The sequence below is a fragment of the Engystomops pustulosus genome, unplaced genomic scaffold, assembly GCF_040894005.1.
Source record: "Engystomops pustulosus unplaced genomic scaffold, aEngPut4.maternal MAT_SCAFFOLD_594, whole genome shotgun sequence".
Taxonomy (NCBI): Eukaryota; Metazoa; Chordata; class Amphibia; order Anura; family Leptodactylidae; genus Engystomops; species Engystomops pustulosus.
The window spans coordinates 1-5,000 of record NW_027285473.1 but is presented as its reverse complement, the minus strand read 5'-3'; positions in this window follow the sequence as shown (position 1 = coordinate 5,000).

Genomic DNA, 5,000 nt, shown 5'->3' with positions numbered 1-5,000 from the left:
CTCAACTTCAGCACCTCGAGTGTCGGACGGCTCCACCACCACCTCTCCACACTGTTAAGCGAGAGAGACGATAGGAGCCGTCGCGACGTACCCATGCAGCGCCGCCCGCCAACGCACAGAGGAGCGGAGGGGATCGGGCGCCAGGTCCGGGGGAAGGCTGGGAGGGAAGCTACGGCGCTGCTACCCAGCTTTCAACCCTGCGGGACCGGTGCTCCGCTCCTATCGCTCCGGCGAACAGGGTCCGCTACGCTTTCAACACCAGCGCCCGGCAGAGGGCTTGGAGAAGGCTCGCGCGGATCCTCGGTTCGGATCGCCTGGCTTCGCGGGAGCGGCCTTCGGCTAGGGCCGACGACGGCCGGACCGAGCAGATTTGGACCGGGGTGCGGGGCGAGTACCTGCCTCTCTCACGAAGGGAGTGTCACCGGTAAGAAGCCTCTTCCCACGTCTGCTTGCCGACTTACGCTCGCCCCGACGAGAGGCCCAACCGAAAGAGTGGAAAGGGGCAGAGATTTCCAGGGTCGCCCCACCAGGGATGCAATACCCCAGTGCAGACAGTCGGCCCTGCCCCGAACCTACTCGGTGGTTTGAAGGTTAACCTCTTGGGGAAAAGCAGCGATTCGCCTCGCGGTGCGTGCCTCCGCGGATCTAAACCCCCTCGATCGATGTGGGGCCAGAGGACCCCCTTTTCCCCGTACGAAACTGTCAGCTCACCATGGGCTCGACGTCCGTGGGTCGGGGAGTTGAGCGCTTACGCGCGGCGGGACCTTATAACCTGCAGCGGCTGAGGAGCGAAGATTTCCAGGGTGGGCCCCCGGGGATGCCATACCCCGAGCAGCCTGTCGGCCCCGCTCCTAGCACGCTGGCAAGCAATGGAGTCTTCCCCGCGGCAGCCACCGCCCTCGCCCTAGCCTCGCCGTCGGTCGATGAAGAACGTCGTTCGCCCTCCTCTGGCTCGGGATTTGGAAACGGCCTGGCCTTCGCCTACTCCGTCGGGCAACTGCCTTCCGCCAGCCCCTTCCCTCGAATCCCCTTCTTCCATTTTAGACCCGATCAGGGGATTGGTCAGCCCAGCCCTGGGGTAAGAAGAGGGGTTGGGGTCGGTTCGGCTTCGGGTGCCCCGCTCGGCCAAAGGTTCCCCTCGCTTTGGAAGCACGCGAGGTCGCGGAGGGTGTCGGGGTTATTTTTTCGGCTCCCTGGCTTCGCGGGAGCGGCCTTCGGCTAGGGCCGAGGCCGTCCGGCCCGCGCAGATTTGGACCGGGGTCCGGGGCGAGTACCTGCCTCTCTCACGAAGGGAGTGTCACCGGTAAGAAGCCTCTTCCCACGTCTGCTTGCCGACTTACGCTCGCCCCGACGAGAGGCCCAACCGAAAGAGTGGAAAGGGGCAGAGATTTCCAGGGTCGCCCCACCAGGGATGCAATACCCCAGTGCAGACTGTCGGCCCTGCCCCGAACCTACTCGGTGGTTTGAAGGTTAACCTCTTGGGGAAAAGCAGCGATTCGCCTCGCGGTGCGTGCCTCCGCGGATCTAAACCCCCTCGATCGATGTGGGGCCAGAGGACCCCTTTTCCCCGTACGAAACGGCCGGCTCACCATGGGCTCGACATCCGTGGGTCGGAGAGTTGAGCGCTTACGCGCGGCGGGACCTTATAACCTGCAGCGGCTGAGGAGCGAAGATTTCCAGGGTGGGCCCCCGGGGATGCCATACCCCGAGCAGCCAGTCGGCCCCGCTCCTAGCGCGCTGACGAGCAATGGAGTCTTCCCCGCGGCAGCCACCGCCCTCGCCTCGCCGTCGGTCGATGAAGAGCCGAGTTCGCCCTCCTCTGCTCGGGACTCGGAAACGGCCTGGCCTTCGCCTACTCCGTCGGGCAACTGCCTTCCGCCAGCCCCTTCCCTCGAATCCCCTTCTTCCATTTTAGACCCGATCAGGGGATTGGTCAGCCCAGCCCTGGGGTAGGAAGAGGGGTTGGGGTCGGTTCGGCTTCCGGTGCCCCCGCTCGGCCAAAGGTCCCCTCGCTTTGGAAGCAGAGGGTGCCGGGGTTATTTTCGGCTTGACGCCTAGTCCGGTCCCTGCCGGTTCCCGTGGAGGCCCGCGGTCAAAACCAGCTCCCCGGCTGTCGGAGCCGGAGCCCCGCAGCCCGAGCGGACGCACCGAGTCCCTCATGTAAGGGATAGCCGCCCCTACGGAACGGCCCGGACTGGGACCAGGCACCCCCAGGCGCCGAAGGGGTGGGTCGGCCGTGTTGCCGAAGCTTAGCCGGCGCTGATGACCGCAGCCCCTAACGATGCCCACAGGCGGGGGAGCCAAGGAGAGCACTAGGAAGACGTGGCGGGGTCGGACGGCTCAATTTCCAGGGTGGGACCCCGGGGGTTCAGTACCCCGGGCATCCGGTCGGTTTCGCCGGCGCGACCCCAAGCCTTCCACGGCCCCCTTCGTGGGTGCAGGGATACCGTGCAGGGTGCAGGCTTAGACGCCAATTCCCCAGAAGTTTTAGGGATAGGGTTTGTCCGGGCGCCACCGCAGCGACAACCTCGCAAGAAGCTCTCTTCCACAAAAGCACGGGCAACGTTCGTGTGCGAGTGTTGGTCTCCCATGGTCTACCGACTCCCCCGGGCGGCCCAAGCGTTACGCCCACGGCCGGGCCCTCGAGCAGGCGCACCCCTGGTGCCTCTCGTAAGGGAAGGCTACGGTCCTCAACCCCTCGTATGGCGGGGAGGGCGCATTTGAAACGCTAAAGGACGAGCCCTGTTCGGGACCTGGCGGGGATCCGCGGATTGGCGAGAGGGATGGGTCTGCCGTTGGTCAGAGGGGACGCACCCCTGGGACGCAGTTTGGCATTAGCGACCGATGGCCCATCTACGACCATGTACTCCGGGAGCGCCAAGGAGGACGCGGGTGGGCTTTGGGGGCAGACTCAATTTCCAGGGTCTGGGCGCCGGGGGTGCAATACCCTTAAGCGCTCATGTCGGTTTCGTCTGCCGCCCCCTCTGGCCCGGCTCCTAGTGACGGGTGCTGTGAACGTGCGATCGTGCTTGCGGTTGAAGAGTTCAAAGGCTACCGCTGGGGATAACACGCCCGGGGAATTTAGAAACCCCCCCCTCCGCTACAATCTCTGCTTCTGCCGGACTCGGAGGGGAGCCGCCCCGGGGGCGACCGCTCCCTCTCCTCTTCCGCGGCGTGCCGCGCGCTTCGCCGTCAGCAGCGGAGCGAACCTTTTTCTCGGTCCGCAGCTCTTCAGGCGTAGGCGGGCAGCGCTAACAGGGTACACTGGGGACCACTCGACCGCAACCGCTCCTCCGACCGACGAGCATACCTACCGCGGATACGCCACGGTGGGTCTAAGCCTCGTCGCCGCCGCGAGGAGCAGGCGGGAGCCGTCCCTTTTCGTGCTGCGGAAATAAACCGTGGACACAGAGGTGTGTCTGCGCTCTCCGACCGGGCGGGGGGCGATTGGACTTGCCCGAGGGACACTAGGCGAGGCGCTGCCGCGGGAGCCGGAGCTCCGCGCTGGACGCTGCCGCCGCCGCCGCCGCCCCCCACCCACGGTACGGTGGAGTACGCCCGTTCCATACGCTTCGTAGCAAACCTCAGCCGAAGCAGAGAGTCCTACCGCTGTGGCAGGAGCGGGGCCGTGCGAGGACCACACTGGCACCGCGCTACACAACCTTAGGCAGAGGACCACAGCCGCTCACGGGGAGCGGGGGATTGATGCGCGACCAAGACTGAGGCTAAGGAACGCTTTACCATAAACCGGCCGGGGCCAATACCCCTGACCGAGCAAAGTGCCCTGCCCCGCCGGATCGCGCTGTGTCAGATCGATCAAAAGAGCGGAGAGCCGAGACTCTACCGCTGGGAGTTTGTGGAGAACGGCCTGGCTTGCGTCCCGTCCTCCCGCCCTCGACCTCACATGGCTAGCCTCACCCGCCGGGAGCCACCCCATTGGGGACCGTAGGGCGGAGAAGGGGTCTCCGCGTCCGGAATTTACTTGTGGAGAACGGCCTGGCTTACGTCCCGTCCTCCCGCCCTCGACCTCACATGGCTAGCCTCACCCGCCGGGCGCCACCCCATTGGGGACCGTAGGGCGGAGAAGGGGTCTCCGCGTCCGGAATTTACTTGTGGAGAACGGCCTGGCTTACGTCCCGTCCTCCCGCCCTCGACCTCACACGGCTAGCCTCACCCGCCGGGCGCCACCCCATTGGGGACCGTAGGGCGGAGAAGGGGTCTCCGCGTCCGGAATTTACTTGTGGAGAACGGCCTGGCTTACGTCCCGTCCTCCCGCCCTCGACCTCACATGGCTAGCCTCACCCGCCGGGCGCCACCCCATTGGGGACCGTAGGGCGGAGAAGGGGTCTCCGCGTACGGAATTTCTTGTGGAGAACGGCCTGGCTTACGTCCCGTCCTCCCATGGCTAGCCTCACCCGCCGGGCGCCACCCCATTGGGGACCGTAGGGCGGAGAAGGGGTCTCCGCGTCCGGAATTTCTTGTGGAGAACGGCCTGGCTTACGTCCCGTCCTCCCGCCCTCGACCTCACATGGCTAGCCTACCCCGCCGGGCGCCGCTCCATTGGGGATACGGTACGGCAAAGCGCGACGCCGCACGATGCCAACACTTTGTGCAAAAACCTGGCAGAGTCGACCAAAACCTCGCTTCTTTGACCGGTATTTTTGATGCTTTTCTCTGCCGCCGAAGGTGCACTGAGGGTCGGATCGCCCAAAATTTTTACCGGTCGTTTTGGTCTGCGGTTCTTCCGAGAGGTGCCCGCCTGACAGTTCTTTTTCAGCAGCCTCCGAAAGGCCATCCAGCGGGCAAGCCAGGGGTTGGCAGCCGCCGGCGGTGAGCCTTCCCCGGCCGGGGCAGACGGCTCCGACCGCAAAATTTTTTCGACTTTCGCCGAGGCCAAAACCCCATGCACTTTTAAAGCCTGCCCGCAGCGCCGTCTCCTGTCAGACGTCCCTTGCCGCCTGCGGTGGTCCTCGCCCGGCAGAGAGAAGCCGGAGTCGCCC